Source organism: Pogona vitticeps, chromosome 4, assembly GCF_051106095.1.
Source record: "Pogona vitticeps strain Pit_001003342236 chromosome 4, PviZW2.1, whole genome shotgun sequence".
Lineage (NCBI taxonomy): Eukaryota > Metazoa > Chordata > Lepidosauria > Squamata > Agamidae > Pogona > Pogona vitticeps.
In genome coordinates, this window is record NC_135786.1 from 15,975,021 (window position 1) to 15,989,828 (window position 14,808).

At 43.6% G+C, this 14,808-nt stretch overlaps 1 long non-coding RNA gene across 2 annotated transcripts in view; it reads left to right on the forward strand.

The window, feature by feature from the left end:
• Positions 1 to 14,537, forward strand: part of LOC110081090 (uncharacterized) — a 15,916-nt gene extending 1,379 nt beyond the window's left edge. Inside the window, exons 2-7 of one of the 2 annotated variants that reach the window (XR_012086125.2) lie at positions 6,823 to 7,052; positions 8,052 to 8,199; positions 9,721 to 9,819; positions 12,562 to 12,859; positions 13,453 to 13,676; positions 13,751 to 14,537. This is a non-coding gene — a long non-coding RNA (uncharacterized LOC110081090). The remainder of the gene's footprint in view (positions 1 to 6,822; positions 7,053 to 8,051; positions 8,200 to 9,720; positions 9,820 to 12,561; positions 12,860 to 13,452; positions 13,677 to 13,750) is intronic. The other variant, XR_012086124.2, reaches the window with a different exon arrangement.
• The last annotated feature ends 271 nt before the right edge of the window (positions 14,538 to 14,808 follow it).

Here is a 14,808-nt window from a genome sequence, read left to right on the forward strand (position 1 = left end):
CTTAGGGTATTTGATCACACTGAAAAGTGTCGCTTTGAAAGGAATGGTTCTTTCTGCTAGGGATTGCTCCAGTCTCTCTCCCACCCCACCCCCGTCAAATACTAGCCATACATTGATTGAAGTCGAGGTGGAGCACAATTCCCTGTAAGATGCATGATCACCAGGGAACAGATCACACCGGACTGCTCCACAAGTGCAGTTTATTTTGCTGAGTGATCACACTTTCAGTTTCAGCAAGACTTTTGTAGTAAGAGTCTTGGCCCCAATTGTGTCTGCACTTTACTCACTGCAGTAGATCTCCTTTAGAGAAGCTGAAATATGAGACAAAACATGCAGCCCTTACGCTGCCCATTTGTCCTGAGAGCAACTAGCCTACTCTCATACTACTTGTTGTTTTAACTATTGGCCAGAATCCTGTTACTTATGGATGCCAGCATAAGTGGAACAGCGTAACCTGCAGCGGTGACTTGTCACTAGTTAAGGAGTCAATGCATGTATGTGTGCCAGTCATGTGATTCCGTGTGTGATGAGGAATCCAGATGTTGACTCCTTAATTATGCAATTCACCGTTGCAATTTACATCATTGCACTTACACCAGCGTATGCAACAAACAGGATACTAGCCAATAAATTTTGTTGTAGCAATGATCAACACAACTCTTTCCAGAGAATTTCCTGTTCATTTTGGAGCCATTCTTTTAGATACTAGTTTTGCCTCTTAAGAAAGAAGAGAAAAGCAAATCTGGTATAGAGGGGCTAAAAACGATGCCTACCTATGTTAGCAGATCTGGTGGCCAGCTGCCAGGTCTACCAGAAATGACATTTTTACACACAAAATAGGCAGCAACAGAAGAATCTGCAGCCCAAAATCCAAATAATAAAAAAAATATTTTATGACAGTCAAGGTAAAAAGTGGTTGACGACAAATTAAAACGAACAATCTAGCCTCCTGTAATCCTAAAACAACAATAATCAAGCATAGCCATTTCACATCTCCTGTCCAGATACTTTTTGCTGATGCCAAAATGGTTCTCTAACGAGCACCCAGCAATCAGTGTTTCCAAGGCAAATACAATCATTTGAGAACGGAAGGCCCCTTTTTGTGACATATGATCAGTGCTATGACAAGCATGAAGGTGTCAGAAAAGACATTAGGTCTTATTAGGTGCTTTTTTAAAAAGTTCCTTTCCCACAATGTTTTATTAGCATGTAAAATATATCTTGTGTTCTCCATTGATTGTGTCAGATTCGATGATTTAAAGATTTTCTCCCAGGAAACTTCTATATATAACTCAATATGGTGCTAACAAACAAATTGCATGTGTTCACATACAGGGAAAGGCATAAGTGTGTTGTAAAGGCACACCATATGAATACAAATTATTCTCATTACCACCATGAAGCTTTGCTCTTCCATTGGTTACAAAATACGTATACCCTTTCGACATATTATTCAGTCCTATTCTAGAGCCAAATTATAAGTTGCAGGTAGCCTATCATTTAAAACTGAAATATCTTACTGTTATATATGATTCAAGCAGACCACTGTGACTGAGCGATCACACTTGCAAATGAAGTCTGTTTTTGTGTGCATTAGACCCGTGGTTCCCAACCTTGGGTAACCCAGATATTCTTCGACTGCAACTCCCAGAAACCCTGGGCAGCACAGCTGGTGCTGAAGACTTCTTGCGAACTGCAGTCCAAGAACACCTGAGTTACTGAAAGCTGGGAACCACAGCATTAGTAAAATCACAAAACAAAGAGCTTACCCACACTGGCATATAGTTATGATGTATGGAACCTTACTGGCACTCTTTGGCACAAAAGAAAAGATTGTGTCCACGTGTGTTTCTACTCAGAACGCTCCATCCTTCCCTTTAAGAGCTGTTCCACACCAAACTGGCACAGGGCTAGGGCATGCAATCTTTTTGGTATGATTCACTGAGATGCCAAATAGTTCTGGGTACTTCCACCAAAATGACACTGGGAGTGGCATTAACTGAGGAGATAACCTTGTGATGTATTAGGTGTGGAATTGGGTGGAAAAACCCGCCTCCTCTATTTTAATCTTTTATTTTCAACGTATTCTTCACTGACACTGTGAAATTCTAAAACCATGCCAAGTGGATGCATTGCCATGTTGAAACACCACTTACTATTTTAACAAACAAAGGAAGAAGAAAGTCACTCCAGCCTCCTAAATGAGGTCTGAGAGAAAAGGCAAGGAAAGGGGCTATATCTTCTCCTTGGGCTTTACCTCACAAGGCACCCCAATGTTCTCCCCTAGCAGTGCTTGACAACTTGGAATAGTGACTTTTGAATATTTTATAAAGCATTTGGAAAATCCAGTCTTTTGTAGTACAGCTCTCAGGACCCCTTAGCCACCATGCTGGCTGGAGGAATCTGGGAACTACAATCCAAAAAAGTACAGTGGTGCCTCGCTTAGTGATGTTAATCCGTGCAGAAAAAATAACTGCTAAGCTATAACATCGCTAAGCGAAAATGAAAAGCCCATAGAAATGCATTAAAATGCGATTAATGCGTTCCTATGGGCTAAAAACTCACTTTTAAGCGAAGATCCTCCATAGGTGTGGCCATTTTCGGTGCGTCTTAAGTGAGGAAACACAGTGGGCGACGATTTTGTTTACCCGGCAGCCATTTTGAAACCGCTGATCAGCTGGCCGAAAATGAAGGCTTTGTGATGATCACTTCACTGCGATCATCGCAAAGCGAAATTTCCCCATAGGGTCCACCACAAAGCGATTTCATCGCTATACGGAGCGATCGCTATGCGAGGCACCACTGTAACTTTTCCATTCTGTATCTAATGTGTTTGAAAATAAAAAGGAGAAAAAGAATTTCTCATTCACATTAACCATCTGGTATAAAAACTTTAAACTGTTTTAAACCATCGATCCATGATTTCTCTATCTCCGGAGTATGTTTTTGTCTTCCTTCTAGAGCCTTTTATTATATTTTTAAGCATTGAGGATAGAAATCTGAAAAACACTCTGGCCTGTCCTTGATGACACCAAACACTGATAAAATGCTAATCACGGAAAGCTTACACGGAAAGGGTAAGGAGCAACTGCAGTTGTTCTGAGAGCTTCTTTGAACTGAGATCAGAGCAAAAGCAATATAACATGGAGCGCCAGGTTTCCTACACTTCGAATACTGTATATAACCAACATCACATCTATCTATCTATCTATCTATCTATCTATCTATCTATCTATCTATCTATCTATCTATCTATCTATCTATCTATCTATCTATCTATCTATCTATCTATCTATCTATCTATCTATCTATCTGTCTGTCTGTCTGTCTATCCGTCCGTCCGTCCGTCCGTCCGTCCGTCCGTCCGTCCGTCCGTCCGTCCGTCCGTCCGTCCGTCCGTCCGTCTGTCTAATCTATCTATCCGTCCGTCAGTCCATTTATTTATTTATTTATACTCTGCCTTTCTCCTAAGAAAGGACCCAAGGCAACGTATATCATTATTTCTCCTGTCATCACACAGAGAGGAAGGGGCGTGGGATTTCGAAGAGATCTTTCCTCTCATTTAGACTTGAGGACTGCGCTAGATTTCTGTGAAAGAAAACTCTGATTTTCCCCACTCATAACTGGATAGTTCAGTGATTTCGGTCTCTGGTTGGGAGTTCGATTTCCCACTGTTCCTCCTTGACAGGGGCTGGACTTGATAATCCATAGCATCCCTTCCAGCTTGGCAGTTCTAAGATTGTATTATATAACAAGTATTTTAGGGCTTTAAAGCAGGTCACAGGCAACCAATGTTCACTCTGATTGTCTGCCCTGCTGGGCAGGACTCCGCCCCTTCTCATGGGCAACTCTGCCCCAACCACATGGGGTTCCATTGCAAAGAGAACCAAAAGGGCTGGAAATGCTTGCTGTGGATGCCTGGAGGGGTGTGTGTGGAGTTGCACACACTCACACAGCCATGAATCTTAAGAGGGATCCTTGCATGCGACCTTTGTCCCAGGCCATTTGTTGTAGTACTCACTGTTTCCTTACTTTGGCCCATGGTCAAAATATGCTGCTAAACACTAGTGCCGAACTAGTCAAAAACTTGTGTTGCAGAAACAAACACTTTCATTTATATCTGGGAGACACTGCGTCCTTCACATATGTGTGTAGTTGCTAAAAGGGACAACCACCCTATAGTTCTCTTCTGTAATCCCAACTCCCCAAACCCTTTAAAATTTAAATACATCTTTGAAGGAGAAGCCTCTCCCTCATAGATTTTTCTTTCATCTGTGAAGGAAAACTCTTTTCTTCCTGTTAGAATCCTTTATGGCAGAATTGTTCCCCTTGTTGTTCCTGAAGATTCCCTTGACCTTCATATTTGACTGACCTTCACACATGAAGCAGATGGTTCAGCACTTTTTATAAGGCACACTTGGTCCTTACATATTGTCTCAGTTAGAGAACAGAGACAGGATATTGACTAATCTAAGAGCCTGAATCATCACATCAAGGGTTGAAGTCCATGGATGGAAACTTCCAAGGATGCAGGAGGCTTCCCCCCCCCCTTTTCCCACATATTGAAGGTCCTCCTTACTCTCTGATTCACCCAAAGTCCACCTGAAACACACACACACAACCAAATTTCTCCTGAATCAAAATCTGTGACTCCCTAAAAGGCTCTACAGCAGCAGTTCCCAACCTTGAGTCCCCAAGTGTTCAACTACAACTCCCAGAAATCCTGGCCAGCACAGCTAGTGATGAAGGCTTCTGATTTAGTCCAAAAACATCTGGAAACCCAAGGTTGGAAACCAGTCGACTACATCTACCTCACCCTAAGCCTATTTTAGACATCAAAAGTTTTTTTTTAAATAAAGAAGTTTGTGACTTGGGAGCCAATGAGAGAGGTTCACAGAATCAAGGAGACTAGAGAGGCCTGAGACCTTTGCACTACTGAGATCTGTAGGCCCAAAAAGATTCAGAGATAATATGTTTGTGGCCTACTGCCCCCCCCAATTTAACATTTGGGTCTCTCCAGATGTCATGGGCTAACAAAACCTAGAAGAATCTAGTTTAGAGAAGGCTAATCTGAGCCAACAGCCATCACCATAACTTCTGGAAGCAGATTTCATGAGGTAGTTTACATGTTGGAGAATCATTCCTTCTTCTGCTGGCCCTGCACCGAAAGTTAAATTCCATTATGTGATCCTGGGTTCTTCTACTGTGAAGAAAGAAGAAAAATCTTTCTCATTGTCTGTTTTCTTCTTACCATACTTATAAAAGTGCACTATGCCCACTTCTACTTAACTAATTTATCAGTATAAGGCCAAACGTTCTAGATGTTGCATCTAGTGATTAATTTGGCCTACTTATTAACATATCTTTCCCATCCCTATGAGAGCACTTGACACATGGAAAAAGCACATATATTTGAATCGAGTTTAGCATGTTTGAAATCAATGTTTTAAAAGCTGACTACACAACACACATGGAAGTGCGTATGTTTTTGCCTGGGAAACACGCTTTTTGGTTGGAAAGCGAGATATTTTATTCAACTGCGAGAGAGTCATTTATTTTAAATTGCTTGTGAAAAATATTTATTTTTAATTGTTTCAGCATATATAAACAGCTCTATCAGTGTAAATTGTGTTTGTGGGATTTGCCACTCACTGGTGTGCTTGTGTGTCTCCCCCTTGGCAAGGCAAGAAGTGTGGATCTAAGCAAAATGTCTCTGGTCAGTTTCAGCCCTGGCTGGCAGTTCCTTCTCCCTCTCCTTCTCTACCCTGAGTCTCTCTCTGTGTGTGTGTGTGTGCGCACATGTGGATACACGCACATAGATGCATACCTTCTTTGGAAGTCTAGTCAATGTCTCTGGTCAGTTTCAGCCCTGAATCCATGTCTCCCTCCTTTCCCCTCCTTTCTGTCATTCAGTACTAGTGCTATGCCAGACTGCAAGAAATAAGTAATAATAATTAAAAAAATAACACCACAACAGTAATGGCTAGTGGCTGTAAGTGCAAGGGCAGGTGGTGCAGGACTTCTGATGAAGATTAATTGTTACCAACCTTAGGCCTGTGGAGAGTACTTGTATTGCTGTTCTCTGCTGTAGTGACGAGAAACCTCTGGCCCACCAGATGTTGGACTTCAACTCTCATCAGACCTGTCCATCAGCAATGTTGGGAAGGAGTGCTGAGATTTGAAGTCCTATAGTGATCTGGAAGCTCCCAATCCTGGCTTTAATGTTCAGCTTGACTTCTTTTGTGTATTATTCTCCCTCCCCCCCCAAAAAAGAGAGAAAGATATTAGCTGTCCCATAGGAAAACTGTCTCGTGCCTTCTGCCTGCTCAAAGTATGCTTCAAGGCAGGTGAGGATTGCCGAGAAAAAGTTTGTATAACAGATGGGAAGTTTTTGATCCCGCAGATATGGCTGGACTGAAACACTCAGCCATCCCAGTGAGGACGGATGGGAGCTGTAGAACAGTAATAGTTTGATAACCACATATCCCCCATCTGTGACCTATAGAAAGGCCAGAGCAAAGTAGGGGGGTTGTAAATTGATCATGTGCAGTGCAGAATGCTATAGAGGCCAAAGATTAGGCTTTCCAAATTTTTAGGCGTCATCCAGCCCTGTGATTCCAGCTCAATTGCAGCTATTTAAATCTTGGATAATGTCAAGGTTCTGCACTCTTGTCAGGCTGTAGCAATCCGGCTTCTTCTTTGGCACGTCCGAATAATTCTGCACAGCCAGTCCTTCTCCCACTGTCTGAATTGGTCATATAGAGGGATTGTGTCTTTAAGGATTACTCCTTATAAATCAGATTGAACTATAATTCCCCTCAGGAACTATGGAGCCAGTGGGTTGAAAACAACATTACAAGCCCCTTTAAGAAACTGACATGACCTGTGCGCTACGTACGAGATGGAAGGTGGTAAACAGATCAAAAGGGAGCTCGGATACAACAAGGAAAACACCAAGTTTGTGATGTGCAAAGAAACAGAATTCCAAAAGGCTTGTGCAATTGCCTCTCTTTCTTTAGAGTGCAAAGAGCATCTTGATAGTATTTATCCAGGTAAGTATCCTCTTTTTGAGTTAAACTTGGGCTTTTCTCAAGGGTTAATTCCAGAATTGATTGACAATAGCTAGCTAAGATTGCCTTGATTGGTTGTTTCAGCAGTGCAACACTGAAGAGAACCATTAAACCCAGTTAGTAAATACAGATTCCCAGTGTGATATAGTGGATGCAGTGACAGACTAGGACTCTGGAGAACAGGGTTCAAATCCCCACTTGGCCATGGAAGCTCTCTGGGGGAGTGGAACAGATAAAACCACTCCTTAAATATACTACATGCCTTGAAAGTCCCATTAGGGTTGCTATAAATCAGTTCTGATTTGATGGCACAGAACATACGAACACACACACACAGTAAGTGCAGCTGCCATATGCAGAGTACTGGCCCATCCAGTCCTGTGCCATCTTCTCTCCAAGGTCTCAAACCAAGGCCTTAATTTAGCTTGGTGTGCTCAATTTCCCTGTCAGGCAGAGAAGATAAGGGCATGGGAAACTGTCTTATATTGAGTCAGATCCATTTGATCTAGCGCTGCCAACTCTGACTGGCAAGAACTGTCCTGGGTTTTGGGCAGGATTTTTTCTTAACTCCGTCTAGAGATCTTTAGTATTCTCTGGTGGTCTCCTCCCAAGCACTAACCAGCTATGTTTTGGCAAACTGCTGGGTAGCTAAGTGTTTTACATCTCTGGCTGCAGAGCCAGACAGGGGCTGAACTCAATGATCCATATGGTCCTTTCCAGCTCTGTAGTTCTAAGTTTGTTTGTTTGTTTTTGTTTGTAATCAAGCAAGAGCAGTCGCGTTCAAGGTGGGCTGGTACAATTATTTATTTATAAAAATATATATTCCTATTTTTCTAGTGAAAACTACAAGGGCTGACAGAGACCAAGTCCCACCCCATCATAATACTCAGAATTACACAATAGTTAAAACACAAAACAAATAACTCAAAAAGCAATGCTTTATTATTGTTTGTTGTTGCATTGTTGTTATTGTTATTAAAGAAAATATTGGGCTACATGGAAGGAGCATCTCTGAAGAATATGAGGAATCGGAACACTTTTGGGAGTCCCCAATGACAGCGTCCTGTTGGCTGATTCTTCCACTCCAGAAGCACCCCTGGATTACGTCTGACTCAAACACGTAAAATTGGTGATACTTATAGATTGCTTACTGAGTTCTCAAATGGTTTACACAGAATGGTTCCAAACACATAAAAACAAAGTTCTAGATCCAACTGATAGTTGCCAACTATTTATAATAACGATCATGAGCCATCAAGTCAATTTTAACTTATAGTGACCCTTTCCAGGGTTTTCCAAGTAGACAATCCTCAGAAGTGGTTCACCATTCCCTTCTTCTGGGGGTGCCCTAGGACTGTGCAGCTTGCCCAAGACCACACAGGCTGGCTCTACTCACAGAAGGGTACGGTGGGGAATTTCTGGCTCTGCAGCCAGACATCTAAACCAGTGGTTCTTAGCCTTTGTTACTCGGATGTTTTTGAACTGCAACTCCCAGAAACTCCAGCCAGCACAGTTGGTGGTGAAGGCTTCTGGGAGTTGCAGCCCAAAACTCCTGAGTAACCTAAGGTTAAGAACCAGTGATCTAAACCATTGAGCTATCCAGTCTAGACCTACTGAATCAATGAAACTTAACTTGAATGCTGATTTGCCAATTTCCCCTTGATTCAGTGTGTCTGCTCCATTCTAATTGAGACAACTGGATATAGACCATAAAAAGCATCACAATACAGAAATTCAGCATAGAAATAATAAAAATGTAAGAGTCAGCATTTATCAAGCAAGAAATCCAAAAGAAACATCTGTTTTTAATAGGTGCTAAAAGTACGTAGCCGTCAGTTTCTCCTGTATAAGAGGACTACCCTGTCCATCAATCAAACTGACACATATGTGATGCTTAAAAACAGCATTTCTCCACATATTATCTCAGGTTGTAATTAGGAATGTCTAAGAAAATCAATTGCTTTGAATTCTGAAATTAATTGATTTGAACTGCACCTCCGTGCATTTATAGTTGTACCTGTGGGAAGTCAACAATTGTATTGAGGGTTTCATTCAAAAGTGAATCTATGTCCATACAGGAAGGAAGGAAGGAAGGAAGGAAGGAAGGAAGGAAGGAAGGAAGGAAGGAAGGAAGGAAGGAAGGAAAGAAAGAAAGAAAGAAAGAAAGAAAGAAAGAAAGAAAGAATATTTTTCATTGTTGAAGTTTTACTTCCTTTATTGATAAAGCAACAAACAACTAAAAACAACAGGGACAATAAGATAAAGATCTACTAATAATTATTGTGTGCCCTCAAGTCAATTACAACTTTTGGATACCTTTAACATAGCTTCCAGGTTTAAAGTATGCAGGCAATTGTTACTGCATCTGTTCCCAAATTGCACTAAGGAAAAATCCCAAGGACAAGAGTGTTGCAAGAATAAAGCATTAAAAGCCATGACTTGGCCCTTACCTAGAAATCTGCATGAAGAAGCAAGCATTCATGTGTTTGAGCGGTCTAGATTTGTCTCCTAGCTTACAAAGAGATAAAAAGATGCTCACGTGGGTTCTATGAAATCATATAGATATGTCTCTGTGCTTTTCTGTCTGTCTCTCTATCTGTTTATATATACTTTATTTGTACTGTGCTCAGACAAAAATCCTTTCCCTCAGGCTTCTAATCTACAAGTCATGGGAAAGAAGAAAGGGACCTGGAGGAAGGAAGTTTGAGGGTGACCACAGTGGATATTGGTTCATTTCCACAGAGGGAAGGTAATGTATCTACCTTGGAATCATCTTAGACTCAGGTTTGCAGTCCATTGTTTTTGGGTTGTCATGCTCTTTTTCTGGTTTTTCCCCCTTTCGCTTTGGATGTTTCTTTTCTCTTTTTCACTTTCTTTTCACAAATTCAACCTTAATCTCCTTTTTCCTCCAATGTCTTTGCCCAAAGGGCAAAATATTTTGCCCATTTGAGCCACTGCCAACTGGATGGCAGCAGCTCACCAATTCATGTCTGCCTCTTCTTCCATTCCATCAAATTATGGTTCCTCGTGAGCCATTTTAGGCAGATTCTGAACAGGTACTGTATTCATTTCCAAAGCCATTCTTTGTGCACAGCTAGACCTATGTCTACATCTGTATATTCTAATCTAAAGCCTCCAAAAGCTTATGATGACTTGTTTGCCACTGTATGGTCATACCTGGTCTGTTTTTTTGCCTAGTGTACCTCACTTTGGAATTGATGCTTTTGAATTGTGGTGCTGGAGGAGGCTCTTGAGAGTTCCCTGGACTGCAAGGAGAACAAACCTATCGATTCTGAAGAAAATCAACCCTGAGTGCTCACTGGAAGGGCAGATCCTGAAGCTGAGGCTCCAGTACTTTGGCCATCTCATGAGAAGAGAAGACTCCCTGGAAAAGACCTTGATGTTGGGAACGTGTGAAGGCAAGAGGAGAAGGGAACGACAGAGGATGAGATGGCTGGACAGTGTCTGTGAAGCAACCAACATGAAATTGACACAACTACAGGAGGCTGTGGAAGATAGAAGGGCCTGACGTGCTCTGGTCCATGGTGTCACAAAGAGTCAGACACGACTTAACGACTAAACAACAACACCTAACTTTGGGGCACTGGGGTTGCATATTGAAGACACTAAACAGAAAAGTATTTGGATTAATGAATCTACATTTGAGCACTAGAATTTAAGAAGCATATTGGAGGAGAGCAACCAGCATGGGAAAAAAAGTCTGGAAACCATGTTCTACCGTGTTTCCCCGATAATAAGACACTGTCTTATTATTTTTGGGGGACAGGAAAACACCAGAGGGCTTATTTTCAGGGGAGGGCTTATTTTAATGAACACTGACAGCAATTTTAATAAACAGGTAAATGTGAACCTTATTTGTAGATGCTGGGGCTGCAGCTTTTAATTCGCTGATAAGCGCATTACATAAGGAGCGGCGTGGGGGGGAGCCACGAGCCGACCACCGCCGTGGCTTCTTCCAGTGGCAGAGGAAGTTGCCTGGAGGCAACTGCATGGGATGGCATTGCGTTACATGAAGGGGGCGGGGGGGGAGAGAGATGGGGAAAAAAGGAGAATAATGTTGGTGCAAGCATGCTGGGCTTGACTCAGCAGCAGGAGCAGCGTGTGGCCCCTTTAAAGAGCGACTCCCCCTACCTCCCATGCCTGCTCGGGTGCCGAATGTGAGGGGGGGGCAGCCGCGGCGGTCCCTCTGCCGCTCCTCCTCCCCCGTACTTTCCGCTCTGTTGCAGAGACAGGCGGGGCAGCCTGCTCCTTCCCTCCCTCCCTCCCTCCCTCAACCGGTGCCCGCCTTCCAATCCGCGCTCGCCCGCCTGCCAGTCAGTCCCGGGGAGGGCAGGGAGCGCGTGCGCCTGCCTCTTGCTGCACCCAGTAGTTCTGCAGCCAGCCTGGAGAGGCAGGGAGAAAGGGACAGGGAGGCAGTGCAGACAGAGCAGAGCAGACAGATCGCCCCGCCGCCCCCGCGATAGAGTACTTCCTCTTCCCACGACCCATCTTCCTTTCCCCCTCCCCGAGAGCACCGATTTTTAAAGCGGAGGAAGACACGACTGGGCTGTGGAGACCGATCTCCTGCCACTCCTGCACGTACACCCCCCAAGCACACACACCTCCCCCTGCATACATGGGTGCCCTGCCCACCCACATGTGCATGTATGGGTTGCCCGCTCAACAACACATGGGTGCCCCCCCAACTGGTCCATGGTTTGGAAAAGGTTCTTCCCCCCCTTTTTAAGAAACTCCATCTACCCTCAGAAGGAGCAATTTGCCATGTATTTCTTTATCCCAGCACTCTCTACACCCTCACATTTTTTTGCTACTAGATGGTGGAAGGGGGCTGTTTCATTTTAAAATTTAAAAAAAAAAGATTTGTGGGGCCTCGATATCTGGCGGAATGCCTACTCCCACCAAGTTCTACCCGTGTCACTCGTGCAAGCCAGGAGGTGAGGTTGAGGAGCCTAACACCGAGGGAGGCCCGGAAGGAGAAGACAAGAAATCGGGCTTTCTCGGCGGTGGCTCCTCGCCTCTGGAACAATCTCCCTCCTGAGATTCGCGGGTCTCCCTCGCTGGGTATCTTTAAGAAACAATTGAAGACATGGATGTTTGGGCAGGCCTTTCCATCATATTCCTCTTGACCTCCTTCTTCCCTCTTTACTGTTTCTGTTTTGCACTCTATGTAATGTATTGTAGTGTTTTTACTAATTAGAATTGTTTATTTATATTCTTATTGTATTTTATTGTTGTTAGCCGCCTAGAGTGGTCCTCACCGACCAGATAGGCGGGGTATAAATTAAATAAATAAATAATAAATAAATAAATAAATAAATAAATAATAGTATTGGGGAACACAGGAGTCGGTGTGGCTCTCCAAATTCCGGCAGCAGCTACACACTGCCCTCATACCTCTGGAAGCTGCCCACAGCTGAATATGTTTCTAATCCTAAATTGCAAATCTTCTGGTTTTTTTTTCCTGCCATAGATCTAGTCCCCTGATCTCAAGCAAAAGACTACAGTACAACTTCGGAAAACTAAAAAAGCAAAACAAAACAAAAAACCTGAAATTCAGCTGCAGACTCTCATTTATTGCTGTTTCCAAGTTCAGTATCCAGCATCTCCAGCTGGGAAAGACTCCCTGAAACACTGAAAACCTGCTGGCAATCAGCGCAGAGAATCATGAACAAGAGAAGACTCTTCATGCGATTCCTTGTTGCACTTGTTTCCGCTGTTTCTCACATAGTGATGTCAACCTTCATCAAAGTAGTCAATCCATGTTACAGGTTTATGGCACTTTTATTGGAAGGGTGGGGGGGAGATGTCAGGGGGGTTGATCAGGCTGGGCAGAAGGAAAGGGATCTACAAAGACAGAGCTAAAGAGGGAAAAGCAAAAGGGGGAAAAGAAAGTCCTAGGTGACTGAAGCAATAGAAAGAGAATTGCAAGCACAGTTAGAAGTGAAAGTGAAAAGCAAAGTTCCAAAAAAAATTGATTGCTTTTTTTCATTTGTGCATGGACATCAAGATTCAAGAACTACCGGTAGTTGGGAAAGGGGAGGGGGGGTTGAAAACTGAACCCATCAACGAGATGCTACAGAAAATGAAGGCTTTATTACTTTGGTTTAGAAGTAGGATAAGGGCTTCATCATTATTACAGACAAACTGAAGAAAACCATTTTTGAGGTTAACATCTCGAAAAATGGAGATGGCAATCAAGTTATGACAACGTAGCCATAAATCTGCCTGTTCAGCTAAGCGTTATGGCTCTTCAATAATATATGATCATTGCACTGAGTGTCAGTTCTTTTGTGATGTCACACCTTGTGTAATAATCGCCCCACTGACTAAACGGCAGGTGTCTCTCACTTTTTTACAACAGCTAACAAAATGGACGCGGTCAGTCTCGAGCACAGTGTTATCAGAGTGGATGAAATTTCCAGTCACGTCCATGGGGTGAGGGGACCCCACCCTCGCCAACAATCGAATCAAGGTCAGCCCCAGCTCTGTTCCTGATTATATGCCATATTCCAGAGGGTGACCAATATATATCTCTTTTACTGCTGTGCTTCAACACCAAGAGAAGAAAGAGCCATGAATAATCAGGTAAGTTTGAACACCTTCGTAGTAAGTTTTAAATATTGATTTATCATTATATTAACCATATCTTTTTATCTCAGCCTCACCCGAGTAACATCACGCCAGGGTTGCCGGGAGCGTCAGCACCGATTTCCCAAGATTAGAGGCCTGTGAAGGAGCTCAAGGGAGTGCGCAATCCTCTACTAAGAAAGAAGACATAGAGGAAGGAGGATGTGTGGAAGGGGTGTTGATAGAATTGGATCAGACTGAGGTGGTGACTGAAAGGGCTGCGGAGGTGTGTCTTGTGGAGGAAGGAGGGGAGGAGATGGACTTAATTAGGTGGGAAGATATAAAGGAGGAAAAAAGCGTGCAGGATTTTAGAACGTGGACGGACCTAAACCCAGACCGACCAAGGCATAGAGGGGTACAAACTGAACCCATTCTTGGCCAAGGTCCGTTAACAGAGGTGACATCGGGATTCCCTAACCTAATGACTGGAGGTGGACTGCTCCCAGATCCATTGCCCGTGGGGGTCAGAGGTAGAGTTATCGAACCTCTAGAATGGAAGGTAACAGTTTTCCCCCTGAATTATCTTGGAGGCGGGCAGCGGGTGATTCGACCTGGGCCGGAGTTCCAGAAGAGGCCCTTGGAGGGCGATTGGGCCCACCACCCGTGCTGTGGCACGGTGTGTGCCTTGAGGAGTGCGCCCTTACGACAGATGACAGACCGCGAGAAGTTTGGGTTGGCTCCCTGTTAGGGAATCAAGCTACTACCCCAGTTGTTTGTCCAAAGAAATATAACCTGTTGCCAGATCACTTGTTGCAGGATCCGTTTGATCCTTGTGAGTTGGGTGCTGTTTGTAATAAAAGTATTGTTAATGAAGATCAAGATGAGCCTCCTTGTCTTTTTCCCGCCTTCACCACAAGCGCCCCCCCCTGCCGGAGAAGGACTTTCTTACAAGGCTGCACGAAAGCTAGAGAAAGCCTCCCCCAAGACCACCCAACAATCGGAACGGATCTTGTGTAGTTTATAGTGTGTTTGTGTTTAGTCGTTTAGTCGTGTCCGACTCTTCGTGACCCCATGGACCAGAGCACGCCAGGCCCTCCTGTCTTCTACTGCCTCCCGGAGTTGTGTCAGGTTCATGTTGGTTGCTTCGCAG